Source organism: Cyanistes caeruleus, chromosome 1 (assembly GCF_971803275.1).
Source record: "Cyanistes caeruleus chromosome 1, bCyaCae1.hap1.1, whole genome shotgun sequence".
Lineage (NCBI taxonomy): Eukaryota > Metazoa > Chordata > Aves > Passeriformes > Paridae > Cyanistes > Cyanistes caeruleus.
The window spans coordinates 151,348,777-151,367,642 of record NC_141701.1 but is presented as its reverse complement, the minus strand read 5'-3'; the positions used below and the strand labels follow the sequence as shown (position 1 = coordinate 151,367,642).

The following is an 18,866-nucleotide window of genomic DNA, read 5'->3' as shown; positions in this document are numbered from 1 at the left end:
GAACGAGGGATGGCCGGATCCAGTGAATAGTTTTCCATCCGATTTCCATAAAAATCCACGCGCAGAGAAAATAATCCTGATATTGGAATAGAGCTGGTGGTGAAACTTCCTTTTGGCTGGGGAAAACTTCTGGTTTCATCAATTTTCCTGTCAGAACTTGACCAATTTTTAGCAGCCCAGGAATCCGTGGAAAATCCAGGATGGGAGAGGGATTTTGGGGCTTTTAGGTCTCTAAAAATACAAGAAAAATCGAGGAATGGGAGTGTTAAAGGAAGAGGCGTTTAAATTTTAATTAAAAGCTTTAATTAAAGCTGTTTTGCCTTTTCCATAGGGAAGGTTCCTCAGGAAGCTCATCCTGAGTCGGGATTTAGCCGGGAATTTGGCAAAACCCGGGAGTTGTTGGGATGAGGGAAACTGGGATCAGCCTCTTAAGAGCTGTCAGATTTCCCTCCTTTTTTGTTATCCCAAGGTTTCCCCAAAGGCTGCGTAACAAATTCCTTCTGCCAGGAAGGGCTGGAGCCGAGAAGGAAAGCGCGAATCCAGGAGTTCAAAGCCTGGAGGAGGAAATCCAATCCTTCCTCCTGGGAATTTTCAGGGAAGAGCGGTTGACCACAAGAAAATAAAAGCTCTCACGGCTGCTCGGGAGCTGAGCGAGGGGGTTGGAGAGGAGGAGCCTTGGAATGGTGAAATTCCAGCTGAGGGATCAGCGGGGAGGGAGCGGATTTTGGGAGATTCCCAGGCCGTCTGCTGCCTCTCCAGCCGTGGGAATTCTGCAGGGAAGGAAAGGGGAGAGGGATAATCTGAGGTTTTGCGGAATTCAAAGGTGGAGAACGTTGATTTTTCTCCTTCTTTTTGGACTTTGAGGACAAAAATCTTGTAGGAATGAATTCCCATGGTTTATCCTTGGATAACAGCCTTTTCTGGGAATTTGAATTTCCTCTGGATTTTCCCACATGAGTGGGAAGTCAGGGCTTCAAACCTACAGCTCATCCCAGGATTCGCTCACAATTCCAAGAGGTTCCGATGGATTTCCTCTCAGCACTTCCCAGCACAGACAGAGCTCAGCGCTGGGAATTCAAATGGAACAGAATTCCCTTAAAACCAAATGATTTGAACTCTCCTGGATGTGTTTTCCTTGATTTTCCCCCTTCCAAGACAGCACCGAGCCAACCTCCAGGTGGATTCTGACAGCTTTTTGTGCTGTATTGAGGTTCCAAAAATGATTTGGGAAAGAGAAGGGAATTCCTTCAGTGTTCAACCCATGTCGAGTTTAAACCAAGGAAAGCGGAACCACAAGAAACTGAAAAACAACCCAGAATTGACCAAGAAAGCCACAGGAAAAAGGAAATCTCAATCCAAGACACAGGAGATGGAATTTCAAGGAATTCTGGATCTGGCAGCGGAAGGGCCTGGACAGGGATGGTGGATATGGAAAATGCCTGGAATCCCTGACCGGCAGGAAAAGTGGGAATTCTTGTACTTCTGCTGTGCTCAGAAACTCATCTGGAAAAACCTGTGAGGAAAAACTCCATCGGGATCTTAAACATAAAAAATGTTCTTCTCCCACACATCCGCCTTTCCCAAAACAGCCAAGCCAAAACATTCCTAAAAAATATTCCCAAACTTCTCCAGCAGTCAAGGGCTGGTTTCGTCCATCCGAAGTTCTGAGGATCCTTCTATGAACAGAAGGATTTGGCTGGATGGATCCGAGTTCCATCCCAGAGTAATCCAGCACTCGGATCCAGTTGGGAAGTGCAAAAAACCAAGGATCAGACAGGAGCTTTGGGATGTTTGGGAGATCCGACGTCCTGCGGATGTGACGTTATTTTAATGTCACATTCCCGGGGTTTGGGACAGGTTTTGGTGCTGAAGATAAGGAAATCCCACCTGGTTGCAGGGACACTTTCCTTTGGGAATATTTCAGGTGCCTGTGAAGGATTTGGGATAATGAAATCATGGAATGGTTCAGACTGGAAGGGACCTTAAAGCTCATCCAGTTCCATGGGCAGGGACACTTCCCACCATCCCAGGCTGCTCCAAACCCATCCAGCCCGGCCTTGGGCACTGCCAGGGATCCAGGGGCAGCCACAGCTGCTCTGGGAATTCCATCCCAGCCAGAAATTCCTTCCCAATATCCCAAAATCCAAGCAGTGGGAGCCATTCCCTGTGTCCTGTCCCTCCATCCCTTGTCCCCAGTCCTTCTCCAGCTCTCCTGAAGCCCCTTTGGGCCCTGGAAGGGGCTCTGAGGTTTAAAATAATTTTATTGAGTTTTTTTGGGTTTTTTTATTTTATTAATTTTAATTTTTTAATTTTTTTATTTTTATTTTTTAATTTTTTTATCTTCAGCTTCATTTTTTTATTTTTATTTTTATTTTTATTTTTATTTTTATTTTTATTTTTATTTTTATTTTATTTTTGTTTTATTTCTATTTCAATTTCTATTTCTATTTCTACTTCTATTTCTATTTCTATTTCTATTTCTATTTCTATTTCTATTTCTATTTCTATTTCTATTTCTATTTCTATTTCTATTTCTATTTCTATTTTTAATTTTTAATTGTATTTTCATTTTCATTTTTATTTATCACCATTCCAATAATTCTATTTAGCATTTATTCCTTACTCTAATGAACAACCAACACTCAAATATCCACACGGCCACAGAGAGAAAAAACTGGGAATGACAGCCTGGAAAAGAGGGATTGGTGGATCTTTTCCAGCAGTTTTAGGATCTGGATAATCAAGGAAATGATCCTTGGAAATATTTGTGCCTTTAGCGTTGTCAGGAATCCTCCAGCTCGGTTAATTCCTGATTCTCTGCCCTTGGGCTGCTGTTTAAATCAATCAATATCAATCAGTCAATCAGAATTGTTAATTACATCCACCTAATTAGTTGTGGATATATATATGGATATCTACTGTGAATATTATATATGGATATAATGAATGTCCATATTAATTGTGCTAATTCTCTTCCCCCATAATTGAAGGGGAAGGTGTCCTGGCCCAAGTAGAGACTTGGATCTGTAAGGAATTTTCCAGAAGGTCTTTTCCAACCCTAACCATCCCTGGATTCCATGATTCTAACGGTTAAATCTCGGTTTTATCTCTAGAACGACACCACCTAAGTCTTGATATCTGATGTGAATTTTTAAACTTGACATCAAATCTTTCTTTTCCAACTCAGGATTTCCGTAACGCCGAAGTGGTGCTTGAACTTCCCAGGAGAAACAACCAGGATTCAATTCCCTATTTAAATCAATTTCCCCCATATCTTGAATTTAACGGGGGTTTTTTTGCAGCTTCTCTGAGCCACCCCCCACCCCAGTATAAACCAGGAGGAATTGGGGTGGAATTCCAGCCCAGCCCAGCCCAGCTTTTAGCACCCCCTCCTTCCCAATGAATTTTAATCCCCGTTATCCACACGGGGAAAATCAAGCATCAAAGTCGTCTTTGTTTTGTACCTCCCTCAAATTTTTTCTCCCAAGAGGGTGGGAAATGCAGGATTTTATCCCAGCTCTGAGCAAAGCAGACCCACAGAGCCCAGAGTATTTAATCCTGCCCAATTAAATCCCACTTTGCTTAATTAGGTGCTGCTCCAGGTGTTCCGTGACCGTTTCTTTTTTTGGTTTTTTCTTTAACTTACCCCTCCGAGCTGAAATGAAATAAAAAAACCCGGAGACTCCTCCCCTCCCTCATCCCATCTCCAGCTTTATGAGCTCTGCTCCACCAGGAGCAGCCCCAGCCCAGCCTGAGGAGATGAATGAGCCCCCAGTCCCCTCAGAATCCTAAATTTTATGGGGTAAACCATGAACCAAATTCCCTGAACTTGTCGTGCTTTGCTCCCCTCCGAGGAAAACTCGGCGGTTTTATGAGCAAATGGTTGGGGGAGGTTTGGTGTCCAACAGGGAAAAATAACTGAGGTTGGAGGGAAAGCTGGTCAGGAAGAGCTGGGAAATTGGAGAAGACTTGCCTGGATGTTATGGGGAAAAAGGAGCAGATTTATAATTTTATTTATTATTTTTATTTTTATTTTTATTTTATTTTATTTTATTTTATTTTATTTTATTTTATTTTATTTTATTTTATTTTATTTTATATTTTATTGTAATTATATTATATTGTATTAGATTGTGTTGTGTGATATGATATGATATGATATGATATGATATGATATGATATGATATGATATTATATTATATTATATTATATTATATTATATTATATTATATTATATTATATTATATTATATTATATTATGCAGATTTATAATTTATTATAATTTATTATTATTTCAAATCAGATTTATCTGATTATTTTATCTTATTCCCCAATCATCCAATTAATTTTTTTAATTCCCAAATCAGATCAATTATTTGTTATTTATAAATGTTAAAATCCTTGGAATGGGGCTGGAACGAGACGATCCTTCCTACACCAAACCCCTCTGCAATTCTTCGATTTTTGGATATTTATAATTAATATATGAATATATTTTAATTTATTTTAATTAATATAATTTTTGACCTTCTGCTTGAGGAATTTGGTGTAAAAGATCTTTTGTGGGGTTACACCAAACCACGGCACCTTCCGAAATGTCTCCCAGCGGTGGCGTTTTGGTTCACCATCAGAAATACCACGGAAATGTCCAGATGGAAGCGTTGTCTCCTTGATTAGGAAAATGGGAATGCTCAAAGCTGGAATTCGGTTTGACAGCTTTGGAGACGAGGATTGAGCTCCTCAGAGGATTTTACCGTTCTTGTTTTCCCATATTTTCATAAGATTTTTAAAAATTTATTTATTTTTCCAATTTCCCGGTGGTGTCACACCTGTCTCGGGTGAGGCCCCAGCCCTGGATCCAGCACGGGAAGGAGCCGGAGCTGCTGGAGAGATCCAGAGGAGGCACCAGGATGATCCCAGGGATGGAGGAAAGGCTGGGAGAGATGGGAATGTTCACCTGGAGAGGAGAAGCTTTGGGGTGAGCTCAGTGTGACCTTCCAGGACCTGGAGGAGCTGCAGGGAACATGGAGAGAGACAATTCCCAAGGGACAGAGGGACAGGACACAGGGAATGGCAGAGGGCAGGGATAGACTGGATATTGGTAAGGAATTCCTGGCTGGATGGAATTCCCAGAGCAGCTGTGGCTGTCCCTGGATCCCTGGATCTGTCCCTCCATCCCTTGTCCCCAGTCCCTCTCCAGCTCTCCTGGAGCCCCTTCAGGCCCTGCAAGGGGATTTAAGTTCTCCTGGAGGAAATGACCTCTCCATGAGGGAAAAATGTGCTCTGGGGCCTTTTTTTTGGGAGCTGCATTTCCAGGTGTGCCGGGTGGCTCATGGAAAATGAAGGATGGGACGAGGACACGGAATGAAAACTCATTTCAGGGAGCTTGAAATGTGGAGGTGAAGCAGGTGATTATTATCTGCAATTCTCACATTTGGATTTTTCCGGCTCAGACCATTTCTGGGCTGCTCCAAATTGAGGGATTCTGGGGAGAATCACCCAAACTGGAATCAGCAGAGCTTTCCCTGGAATTGAATTTATTTTGGGATTTAGCTCCAGGCTGTGCTAAAGCCAAGGAGGGATTTTGCCGTTGGCTTTGGGGTGGTTGAGCCACGGGATTGTCCCTCCTTGAGGACATTTCCAAGCCGGAGAAAAATGTGGAATGCAAAGGAGTCGCTGTTTTCCCTCATTGCCTCCTCTATTTTTCCACAGTCAATCAACTCCCGCCTTAATTACTCATCGGAGAGCCCACGGCCACCAGGATTTGCGGGGCTGATTCCCAGGAGAATTCCCGGAGCTGCCGTGTTTTGAAAGGGGCTGGGTTGTGTCGCCCGTTAAATAAACGTACAAAATCCTCCTTTTTCAGCAGCCTCGCCTCACACCTCACCCTGGAGCAGGAATAACGGCTGGAAAAACAACTCCAGGGCCACTTCCTACCTCCAGCTGCTCCTCAGTCCTCAGAGGAATGGGAAAAACGGGGTGAGGGAAGGGGAAATACTGACCCTGCCCTCAAGGATAACATCCCGGGGTTCTGATCCCAGAGGTTGGTGGGGCTCCAGGAGCTGGATGCTCTTGAGGGAAACAAAGCTGAGAGGAACTCGTGGAATATTCCACGTGGGTTATTAAGGGAAGGATTGAAACCTGCTCTGCTCCTCTTCTGGGATTTGAGGATTTGGGATGGAGGGGCTGTTTGGCACCTAGTGGATCCCCTGAGGCATATGGCCAGAAGATGGAAGTGTCTGGCTGGTCCAAAAAACTCCAGAAACGGGAATTCTGGGAAGAGGGGATGGGAACAGGCAGCTCCCAGCATGGAATAGGAGAGCTGGGAAACAAAGGTTGGAATCCAAGCTTCTCATCCTTTCTGCTTCTGCAGAAACGGATCCCTGGAATGCCACAATCCCCCTCTCCCCTCGTTCCATCCATGGGATCAACAACCCAGGGGCTTCCATGAAGGCTAAGGGGGAAGTGGAGCACAGGGAATTTCCTGTCCCCCTGCCACTGTGGCAGTAATCTCACTCCACGTGCCAGGAGATCATGGATCTTGCAGGATCTTGGATGCAGGGATCAGCTGGAATGTGGTTATCCCAAAGAGAAATGAGCAAATCACGCCAAGACAGAGGAATCATCCCTTGGGCTCCTCTTACAGACTCATTTTCACAGAATTTTGGGTCTTTTCCAGGTTGGTGATGCCCCTTCTCCATCCTCCTGTCTGGAATTGATGCCTTTAATGCCTCTAAATTCCTTTATGATCCCCTCCCAAAGTTCGAGTCCCACTGGGACTTTGTGCCAGGATTTTTGGGATGGGAATCTCCAATCCTTGGATAATGGAGACACCGAGTTCCCCGCAGAAGGAGAGGAGGAGGGATCGGTGTCTTCACGTGGAGGGGTTTAATCCAGGAGGAAAAGGAAGGCAGCTCCCCATAGCAGACTGAGGGAATTACTGAATTTCCAGGTTTTGGGACGTTTCTGGTAAATCCACATTTTGAACTTGAATTCTTTTCCGTGGGGGAAAAAAAACCAGCTTTAAGTGCAAGGCTTGCAATGGGGAATTTGGGAGATCAGAGAGAAAATTTTAGATGGGAAGTTTAGAAAGAAAATTGTCCCTCCTTGTGCTCAGTCAATTCCTTCACCAGCGGGAATTTTCAGGGAATCTCCAGGAAGCGGATCATGTTTTTACATTAAATATGGAAAAAGAATTTTGCCACAGAAAGGATGAACCTGGAGGAGAAATTCCTTCACGAGAAGGTTCCTCAAACCCTGGCACAGCTGCCCAGGGAAGCGGTGGAATGCCCATTCCTGGAGGGATTTGAAAGTGTGGATGTGACACATGGGGACATGGATTAGTGGTGGCCTTGGGAATTCCGGATTTACGACTTGATGCTGTTTTTCTTTCATAACCGTCTCCATCAGTCAGTCCTCAAGGGCTTTATGGGATGTCCCTGCCCATGGAGGGGCCAGAATGGGTTGATCCTTAAAATCCCTTCCAACTCAAACCATTCCAGGATTCCCTGATTTCCACGGGAGCACCGAGTCTTATCTTCACAGCGGAAACGGTGGAACAACGTGAGCCATCCAAAATAAATCATCAAATTTAAAAAAGGGCAGAAATTCCTATTTCCCCCTGCATCCCAGCTGGAGCTGGAGACTTCAATCCCAAATCACCATCTGGAAAAATCCTGGATTTGAAACCTTTCCTTGTGCGTTTTCAAGAGAGAATCCCAATAATCCGGCACTGGGATTCAGCCAAAGGGTTAAAGCCCTTCCCGCTGGGACTTTTCCAACTGGCAGGATTCAGGGACAGCTTTATCAATCACACCTGGAGCAAATAAAAACCGAGCTCCCAACCTTTCCTTATCTCCCCGTGTTTGCTCCGGGCTGTTTGGTTTCCAAAGGTCACGGCTGGAAGCAGAAGGAGCTGTCCAAGGGTGATGTTTCCTTTGGAATTGGGTGACAAATTTGCCGGGAGGACGCTTGGAAAGTGATTGGAAAATGGGGAAGGGAAGGTGTGGGGGTGAAGAGGATAAAAAAAGTTTTAAAGGAAAATGTGAAAGGAAATTTTTAAAGGAAATGTAAAAGGGGAAAGGAAAAAAAATTAAAAAAGAGGGATTTGTCTGCACAGCCAGAAAAATCCAGTTATTGAGGGAAAAAAGGGAAGGACGGATGAAAAATTAGGATTTCATCCAGTTCCTGTCTTTTTTCTTTTGTAAATGATGGGGAATTACTTCTTTCTTTGTGGTCCTTTTACTTAATCAGGTTTAAATTCTCACTGTGCACCTTATCAGGGGTCTCCCAGTGAAAATGCCAAATTTACTCCTGGATCTGCTGAAATTCCAGCCTGGAAAGGAGGTGGGAAGTGGGAGAGGAGCTGTTGCAGCCATTGCAGTTATTAATAAAATAATAAGAGAATTTGGAGTGGGGTATTTCCCTCAAAATCCACAAAATCCTCTAAAAAACCCTCTCTGGGCTGGCTCATCTCTCTGGAAAGGCATTGGAAGATGGAGAAATTATTTATTTTAGAGGTCGAGACCCCTGGATTGAAAAAAATCGGGGATTTAATTAAAGCTGAATCTGGAGAACTTCAATTCTGTTCCACTGGAATTTGGTGTTTCTCTTCCCGGTGAGCTGCAGGATCTGCCTGAGGTTGGACAACACAGGGGGGAAATCTCAGGAATCTTAATTTGTCTGAAATAAAATGACAATATTTACAGTTTTTAGCAGGGATTTGTCAAAAAAGGAAAGGATTATTTGATTAAAACAAATTAAAATCTGTGGGTAAAGCAGTGAAAATCAGGTTTTCTCCTGGTGCAAACCAACAATTCTTGTCTGGGCCTTGGATCTTAAAACAAAAACTCAGGGAGAACCTCAGTGATCTGCAGGAAATGCTTAATTCTGAATTACTTGGAAGTTTTTAAGGTCCATCCATTGTGTGGCAAAATTCCTTTTCCATATTTAATGTAAAACCACGATCCACTTCCTGGAGATTCCCTGAAAATTCCTGCTGGTGAAGGAATCGACTGAGCACAGGGAGGGACAATTTAATCTCAAATTGTGCATCCCAAAATTACTTTCCTGGGAAAATTTAAGCCAATTCTCCATTTGAGGAACTTTGGAAATCTGAAGGAATTCAACCACGTCTGGTCTGAAGTAAGGAAGTGTTTTCATCCCAGTTTTTTGGCTGGGAAAACTCCCTCAGGTCGATCTTCAGTGATTTATTCTGGTTTGCAGCCAGATGGGGAATGGAAAAGATTGAACTAGAATTGTGTTTAAACCCATTTGCTCCGGAGTTTCTCACCCTAAAAGCCCCGAAATTCCATTTGAAGCAGATTCCTTGTGCAGGGAGCGGAGCCTGCGGCAGAAGGAATGGAGGTGAGGTCAAAGAGGAACTCAAGGACACGCTGGCACAATCGGAGCTGGATAAAAGGATTAAGGAGCTGGCTGGGGTTGGAAACAGGAAACGCTGTCTCCTTCTGGAGAGACTGGAATGAGTTCAAAGCGCCCTGCGTGGGATGGGAAAACTTGGAGGGGAATGGGTAGGCCCAGGATCCCGGGATGTGGGAACAGGATGGATCCACAGCCCAGGCCAGGAGCTGAAATTCTGTTCCTCGCCTCTTTTGATGCCTCCTTGGGCGTCTCGAGCCAGGAACTGACATCAGGAATCATCTGAGATGTGCTGGGAGTCCAAACTGGGCAGGAATCCGCTGCCAAAGGTCACTGGAGGTGCCAAAACCCCGGCGAGTTTGGGACAGGCCTGGAGGTGACAGGAGACTCCCAGGGAACAGATCCCTCCGGAGCTGGAGGTCCTGTGGACACTCCAGAGCTCCCCATGGATGCACACCCGGGTCGTTTTCCCAAAGGAAGAGCTCCTTGTCTCCGTGGGGATCAGAGATGTCCATGGACACTTTTGAGGTGTCCTGGATTCCAGCTGCTGATCCATGTCCTGGATTCCAGCTGCTGATCCATGTACTGGATTCCAGCTGCTGATCCATGTGCTGGATTCCAGCTGCTGATCCATGTCCTGGATTCCAGCTGCTGATCCATGTCCTGGATTCCAGCTGCTGATCCATGTGCTGGATTCCAGCTGCTGATCCATGTCCTGGATTCCAGCTGCTGATCCAACATCCTGGATTCCAGCTGCTGATCCAATGTGCTGGATTCCAGCTGCTGATCCAATGTCCTGGATTCCAGCTGCTGATCCATGTGCTGGATTCCAGCTGCTGATCCATGTCCTGGATTCCAGCTGCTGATCCAACATCCTGGATTCCAGCTGCTGATCCATGTGCTGGATTCCAGCTGCTGATCCAATGTCCTGGATTCCAGCTGCTGATCCATGTCCTGGATTCCAGCTGCTTTTCCTGTCCTCTCCATGTCCACGTGGGACAATTTTCCCTCACTCCTTCCCTGTGTCCGTGCAATGGAATTAAAGCCCTAATTAGCACAGCCAGTGTATTAATAATACATTATCATTATTAATATTTATATTTAAATTATAATATGTTATATTACTAATATAATATAATATAATATAATATAATATAATATAATATAATACAATACAATACAATACAATACAATACAATATAATATAATATAATATAATATAATATAATATAATATACTTAAATTAAATTAAATTATAAGATTGATCTTTATTATTAATATTAATAATAATTGCCCAAGTCACCCTAAATCCCTAAATTTGCTCCATATTTGGACTTTTGGACTAATTTGGCCTTTTCCTGACTCTTCACCAGAGGGACCCACATATTTTTCTGCATAAATTTGCAAAGTAATTAGCACAGGGAGTTCAATTAATTAAGGGAGTTCAATCCCATTCCAGCGTTCCATCCCCAAACTTTGGAAAGGGCTGGGAACAAACACAGCAAAAACCAGAGATGATTTTCACCCCGAGCACCTGGGAATCTGCATTTCCTTCGGGAAGCTGGATTCACCTGGATAACAATTAAAATCAGGCAGCGGAATAGGATTTTTATCTGGATTTGGGAAGGGATAAAAAATAGGATGGCAGTTGATGGAAATCCCTGATTTTTCTGGAAATGTGGCCACATTTTTCCTTAAATAATTTATGGAAATCATTTCCAGGCCGATTCCTGCAGTAGCATCCCTTGGATTTTGTGGTCTGGAAATTCCAAGTTTTATATTGAAAGCTGTGTTTTTATATTGTATTTTTATATAATTTTATATTTTTAGTTTTATAATTTTATATTGTACTTTTTTGTATTTTTGAGAAGGTTCAGCAAAGAATTTTCTTTTTCATGTATAAATTAATTGTAAAATAGAAATAAGTACAATTAAAAATGTATAGTTTTTATAAAATATTATTTATATTTTAAATATTATAAAATATTTTTATTTTATATTTATATTATAAATATAATATAAAATATTATTTATATTATAAATAAATATTTTGGTGAGTTTATACAGAAACCTCCAGGAAGTATCTTGGGTTTTCATTTAGCTGAAGGAAAAGGGGAAAATCTGGAATAATTTTTTGTGGGGTTTTAGATCTCGATCATTCAAAGTTTTTCCTTTCATTAATATTTTAATACCTAATTAAAAACCAGCACCTCTCTGGCTGGCTTTGCTTGGTTTGAAATAAAATCACTTCCTTAGCTTAGGCCCAAGCTCAGTTTTAATTCCAAGATTAGTGGTGATACTGAAGCCAAACTGAGATTTTTTTGGGATTAAGGAATTGGGTATGGAGAGAAGCAGATGCTTGGAAATCCTTGGAGCAATCCTTTGGATAACCAAGGTTATCTGGGATGCCTCTGGAAGTGTCCAAGGCCAGGCTGGGAGCAGCCTGGGATGGTGGAAGGTGTCCCTGCCATGGCTGGGAGGGACTGGATGGATTTTAAGGTCGTTTCCTGTGGTTTTGGGATCCTGCCTGGAAAAATGTGACGATTTCCGATATCTGCTCTAACTCTTCCTTTCTATTTCTCTCTCTTAGTCAGGCATCATTTTCCCAGAAATTCCACCACGTGCCTTCATTTGGAATTGTAATTCCCATGACACAGCGCAGGGACATCGTCTGCCTGTTGATCCGTTATTCCCGCTCCTCTTTTCCCTCCGATTGCTTTTCCAAACAAATCCCGCTCCTGATTCCAGCCGCCCTCCTCCCACAGTGACGTCACTTTGCTGCCATGGGGACGGTGACGTCACGGGATGGGGGGCAGGTGGGACATTCCAGGTGGTGACATTGGGCACCTCCTGGGAACAACAGATCCTGTTTGATTTTCCATCCTTGCTCCGAGCAGGAATTGTGCATTGTGGAAGAAATATCCCGCTTTGGATGGAGAATATTCCTGCCAAATTTACAGGAGTTGCCTCTTCCTACGGGAATATTCTTCAGGAAATCGCCTGAGAGGTTTCAGAGGTGGTAATTCCCAATTCCATGATAATCCAAGCGCGACGTCAAATACAGAAATTTCCATTCAGGGAATATTTATGGAATTGAAATCCCTAATAACAAAGGCTCCAAGCTTTTTCCAAAGTGACAAATCCATCCATCGTCTTACAGGTGCCACTGGAAAGTTCTCCCAGGGAAAATTCCTGTCAGATCTCTGGAAATTTCTCTTTAAACCCCTCTGGATGAGCTTGTTCACCCCGGGCTCCCTTTGCAGGCCATCAAGGGATTTCTAAAGCAAGATTCCCTGGATTCATCCCAAATTTCTGGATAATTTGTGCCCTCCTTGACTCCATTTCTGAATCTTCAGCAGCACAAAGAAATCCTGTCCCTGTTATTTCGGCATTTCCTTGGAAGAAATATTCTGTGTGTCTCTGCAAAAACCTCTCACATATTTAAGAAATTTCTTTGGTTTTCCTTCCATATTTTTGCTTCCAGAATAATTTGTCTTTCCCTCTGGCCATGATCCTGTAATTTTTTGGTATCTCCGGGCAGTTTTCTACATCCTGTTCCTAACCGATCCCAAAAGTGTGTTAGAAGGAAAAATATTGATGAAAAATGCGGGGCAGGGTGAGAGAAAAAGGACATAAAATGTAATGAAAAGGCCAAAAAACCATGGATTTTGTGGATTTGGCTGGAATTTTTCCTGCTGGGCTCTTCCATGGGAGCCACCTTTGTCTAGGGAAGATTTTCTTTTCCTCAGAAACTCCTTTAACCCTTGGCTTTTCCACAGGGGTTGCCAAGGAGGAGCTCCAAAAGAGCAGGAATGATCTGGACAACCAAGAATCCACCTGGGAAGCGCCACCGGCTCATCCTTATGGAATCCATCAATCCCAGACCCTCTGGGATCCGACTTCCCGACCGTTCCCGCCTGGGAATCGCTGACCCGGAAGAGTGGATGGGATTTAAATCCCGTTTGCTAAACCTTGGGTTTGGATTGTTTCGGTCCCGTCCTCCCCGTTGGGATCCCTAATTGAATTACTCGCTCCGTGTGGAGTGCTAATTAGGGAAGAGCTCCCATTCCCTGGATTTTGGCTGAGCCGGAGCAAACAGGATTAGAATTCTTCCTCCCACAGCTCGGCAGTGCAAATTAAATGTTTATTCTTTCATGGAGGGGAAATGTCAGCTGCTTCAAATTACCTGGGAAAGATCCCAAAGGACTGGGGAGTTTGGGAGATACGAGCCTGGATTCTGGAGGACAACGTTCTCTAGGTTTGGAATTATTTTCCCCCACCTTTTTATTTTTAAAATCTCTTTGGATTGAGATCGAGCTGTGAACTGAATACGGAATTTATGCCATTTTTTTTTTCCCTTTTCCTTAATTTCTAAATGTATTTGTTGCAGTCGGGAAGGCACTCGAATCAGAGCTGATGGTTTTACTTTTATATCCTGTAAAATTCCAGGCTTGCAAGGATCCTGTCAGGTCAAATTTGACTCCAAATTAAATTTTGGGCCGGGAATCAAGAGACGTGGATTCCAATCCCAGTGACCTGCTGTGTGACCTCTCTGGACCTCAGAATGCCTCTGGATAAAACACGGATACAAAGCTCCTTTCTCCTTTATCTCCCAGGACGATTCCACAATTCCAGACATCACAGAACAATTTTTCCTCCTTAAAGAATGGGGAAAAATGGGGAAATTAAAAAAAAAGGTTATTTAGTAGTGAAAAAAAACCAGGTTTTGGAGTCACTTGAAGAATTCCAGGGTCAAAGCTGTCCCTTTTGCAGCTCTGCTGACGCCAAGTGCTGCTGAACGGGATCCAATGTTTACATTCCGCTTCCCGCGCTGAAACGCGGCCAGTTGGAAAACTCATCCCAAAGAAAACCAATCCCGGAGCTCCACCTGCTCGGACAAGTCCTCTCACATCCTTATCGGCCCAGCTCTGACCTGACACCGGTTTGGAACCGGAGAGGCTGTGGGGAGGAAGGAGCTTCCTGAATGTTACAAAATCCAACCGATTTTTTCCGAATCATCCCATGCCCTGACTTGCTCCCAGTTCCAGAGGGGACACACAGAGAAGATTTGGTTTTGTTTTGGGAATTCGGCCTCACCCCTGTGAATCTGTGCTTTCCTGGCAGGGAGGGTTGGAGGGATTTAAAAGACCTGTGGATGTGGTTTAGTGGTGGATTTGAGCAGTTGGATTCCATGGATTTAAAGGTTTTTCCAACCCGAAGGATCATGGGATGTGATGATCCCATGATGGTGCCACCTCCGAGAGCAATTCAGGTTTTTTGGGCTCTGCCGAAGCAAAACTTTCTCCCATGGCCATTCCATGAGTGCAGCTTTTCTCCTGCTCTGGAAATCCCAGCTGGCGCCTCCCTGACGTGGAGGAAATTTGGAACAAACTGGTGATTTCCCCACTTTGGAATTTGGCTTTCCAGGGCTCCCTGGGCTGGCTGGGAATGGTTGGTGGTGGCTGTGGTGGAGGAATGGGAAAAGAACACGGGAGACAAGGGTCTGGGTCCCTCTCGAGTCCAGGCAGCTCAGGTGATTGTGGAATCATGAAATGATGGAAGGGTTTGGTTTGGAAGGGACCTCTGAGGATCTCTGAGTTTGATTCCACGGGCAGGGACATCCCACCATCCCAGGCTGCTCCAAGCCCCATCCAGCCTGGCCTTGGTCACTTCCAGGGATCCAGGGAACATCCACAGCTGTTCTGGGAATTCCATCCCAGCCAGGAATTCCTTCCCAATATCCCAAAATCCAAGCAGTGGGAGCCATTCCCTGTGTCCTGTCCCTCCATCCCTTGTCCCCAGTCTCTCTCCAGCTCTCCTGTAGCCCCTTCAGGCCTGAGTTCTCCCTGGAATTTTCTCCTCTCCAGTCTGGGTTCCCCCAGCTCCTTTCCAACTCAGCTCATGCTGTTTAACCCCTGCAATTCCCCAATCCAAAGAATCCCGAAGGATTTCCCATCCAAAGGGTAAATCCACACCAAATCCGTGCTCCTGCCGAGCTGTGCTGCATCCCAAAATTCCGAACCCCCGGGCAGCCGTGGCTCAGAGCCAAGGCAGGGCTTGGCTGGGGGTTTTTTTACGAGCCCTTCCACATGGAGCTCCTTTCCTGCCCCCTTTCCTGGGAATTACAGGGGGACAGCCATAAATTTGTGCCACATCATCGCTCCCGTTCCGGGCCGAATCCAATATTCCCTCGGCGGGGCTTCACTGGGAGGAAATTCATGCCTTAAACACCTCACAGGCTGTGCTTTTGACAAGTCATCACATTTTTGTGTGCCCTGCTTTCTTTTAAAGCCCCTCTCTAATGACATTCCCGAGCCGGGAATGTCGCTCTGCACCCTCCAGAGGGAGAGGAGGAAAATTGGGGTGTGGAATGTTTAATACAATGCGGGGGGACGACCTCTCGGGTAATTCCGGCTCCTCAGGCTGTCCCTGTTTGGCTCAGGACAGAAAGAAATTCCATCAGTTAAATCAGGAAATGATCAGGAAGATAAGGAAATGATCAGACATGAGCAGGGGCTGTTGGAATGTGGATTAAAGCACCCGAAAAAATTGGAAAATTGTCTTCAGACTTCCCATTCCATCCTGATTTTTCATTGGAATGCTGTCCCCACCCACCCCACTTTCCTAATAGGTGAATCCCACTGGTCTGGAAACCTTCAGGATAATTTGGGAGAGTTTTCCATGACTTATTTTATTTTATTTTATTTTATTTTATTTTATTTTATTTTATTTTATTTTATTTTATTTTATTTTATTTTATTTTATTTTATTTTATTTTATTTTATTTTGTTTTGTTTTGTTTTGTTTTGTTTTGTTTTGTTTTGTTTTATTTTATTTTATTTTATTTTATTTTATTTTATTTTATTTTATTTTATTTTATTTTATTTTATTTTATTTCATTTTATTTTATTTTATTTTATTTCATTTTATTTCATTTTATTTCATTTTATTTCATTTTATTTTATATATATTATATTTATTTTTTATTTAATTTCATTTCATTTAATTTCGTTTCAGTTTTTAATTTCATTTATTTTATCATTTTATTTTTCCTATCAAAATAATTTCTGCTGTAATCAAGGTCCTGTCTAAGTTTTGAATCCCATCTTTCCCTGGTTGTTTATTGTCCATTTGCTGAAGGGGAAATCGGGCTGAAATTTTACAGTTGTGTGAGGAGAATTCTGCTCTGGAAAAGAACCGTTCCCCTCTGAGGTGAATCCTCCAGGATTTCATTTTGCAGCTGGAGAAAGTTTGGGATGGAAACATTTTCCGAGATGCTTTTCCTTTGGGATGTGATCGCTGAAATGAGGGATTCTGGAATAAAAAAGATGATTGGAAGCACAGGGAGTTCACTGGTGCTGCCTGTGGAATATCTGCACGATCCTTTTTTATTTGGGAGCCTGGAAAAGCAGAAATCACAAAAAAAAAATCCTGAAACAACTTTTTTTTGTTTGTTTCCTATGGCCTAAAAGCGGGGAAAGATTCCTGGGTCTAACCTCAGACTGGAAGCCCCCAGGGATCTGTCCAGGAATATTTGAACACCAGGAGCTGCTGGAGGCCGGGGGGAGTCGGGAACTTAAACTGCTTAAAAAACTGGGCCAAGGATTGTCCTGTGCCCAACTCTTTCCAAAATCCAGTGGTTTTCAGGAGACCAGAAATGATGGATCAAAAGGAAGGGCAGTTATTGGGAAGAAATGCGTTAAATCGGGAACAGGAGTGTTTTGATGTGGCTTAAAAGCGTGAAGAAAGAGGAAAACAATCCACCTGAAATTCCAACATCCTCACTTTGGGAGGGATTGCGGCACTCATGCTCCTCCTCTCCGTGAAATGCATGGAAAAGGTCTCTGCCAGGCGGCTGGGCAGGAGCAGAAGGTGACAAAATCCACCTCACTACCTTTTGTCACCTCACCCTGTGCCCACATCGCCCCTCTCCCAACCTTCCTTCACTTCTCCCCGTCGGGGGATAAATCTTTAAGGTCACCTGAAATATTTTATTTCCCCTTTGAAGACATTTTCCTCTTCACTTTCCTTCCTCTCCGTGGATTTCTCTCCTTTCTGTCCCCTCAGTCCGGAGAATAATTAATTAATTATTCCAGAGGAATAAATTAACGAGCAGCATGTGAAGCCCTGCTCTGCTCTAGTTACATCTAAATACTGCTAAGCCTATTAAGTTTATTCCTGGAACTGTCCTGAGCTCCCACCCCCAAAAATTTTCTGTTCAGGAGATTTCATTCCCTTTGTTCTGACTTAATTTCCCTGTGGCCGGGGGGCTCCAAAAGCCAGTCACAAGCTGGCTGTTAATTAATTAGCTGGCACTAACAGCCTCTCGTTAGTTTTCTGGGAGTCTCGAATGTTTTCTGGGAGTCACATGCTGGGACAGCCTTTGCAGCAGAAATCCCAGAGATTTCTGCTTTTTCCTCCTCGGCTGGATCCATCGGGGGTGTTTTTAGAGCAGGTGGAAAAGGAGAAGCTCTTTGGTGCCATTTTTTCCCCTGGAGGTTGTTGCTCCCCTGATGTGTGGGATGAGGTGGGATGTGGAAGTCCCCATGGAGGGAAGGAGGAGCAGTTTCCTCCCTCTCCGCCTGGTCAGGAGGTGGCTGATGCCCCCCTCATCCTGTTCCCTGCCACCACACCTCCCTTGAGGAGATCCTGAATTTGGGGATCACCACCGAGCTCCCCTCTTCTCCTCTGACGTGTTCACCGTGGGTTCCTCAGGGCTGGGCATGGATATTCTGGGTCTGGCTGGGATTATCCACCTCTGGCTCACGGCTTTCCCAATCACCACCCACTCCAGGCTGGGGAGGGGATCCAGGACACCATCCCACCCCCTGGTCTGGCTGGGAGATGGATTTTGGGTGTCCAACTTCCAGAAACCAGAGTTTAGGACACAACCAGGAGATTGGAAAGAGCTACAAACATCCCAGCTCCTGTCCCACTTCCCAGCAGGTCAGGTGGTGTTTGTCCTGGCAAACGGAGAGGTCTGGTGATGCAGGGAGCCCAGCAACCGTCCCCACACCCTCCCCAAACCCCAAAGATGCAACTTTTGGCACTTGCCGGCACCAGGTGCCTCTTTTCCATCTGGGCAAAACAGGAAATGAGTCAGGCAGGGAAACGGACTCACACGAGGAATTGCCCGCAGAGGCGTTGGGAAGAGACCGCCCTGGAGGTGTTTGTTATTCCTGGGCAAGGAGGAGACATCTGGACACCGTTCTTTGAGGTGCCCTGGCTGTGGGCTGGCAGGAAAGGGCGAGGACAGGTGGGAAAAGCTGATGTCTTCTAGAGACTGATTTACTCCAACCCTTCTGGCTTGTGAGGATTCTCCCAAATCATTTTTCCAACAGCCGGTGTTGGAGGTGCTTTGCACTTCCTGCAGGCCTGAAGGAGGTGCCTGAGGTGCAGATTATGGAATCCTGGAATGGTTTGGGTTGGAAGAGACCTTAAAGGTGGTTCAGTTCCAGCTCCTGCCATGAGCAGGGACACCTTCCTCT

At 44.4% G+C, this 18,866-nt stretch overlaps 1 long non-coding RNA gene across 1 annotated transcript; it reads left to right on the top strand.

Annotated features, from left to right (window-relative positions):
• The first annotated feature begins 12,237 nt into the window (after positions 1 to 12,237).
• On the top strand, positions 12,238 to 13,535 carry LOC111945508 (uncharacterized). The gene is made up of 2 exons (XR_015281143.1): positions 12,238 to 12,394; positions 13,158 to 13,535. It is a non-coding gene; the product is annotated as an uncharacterized LOC111945508 (long non-coding RNA).
• The last annotated feature ends 5,331 nt before the right edge of the window (positions 13,536 to 18,866 follow it).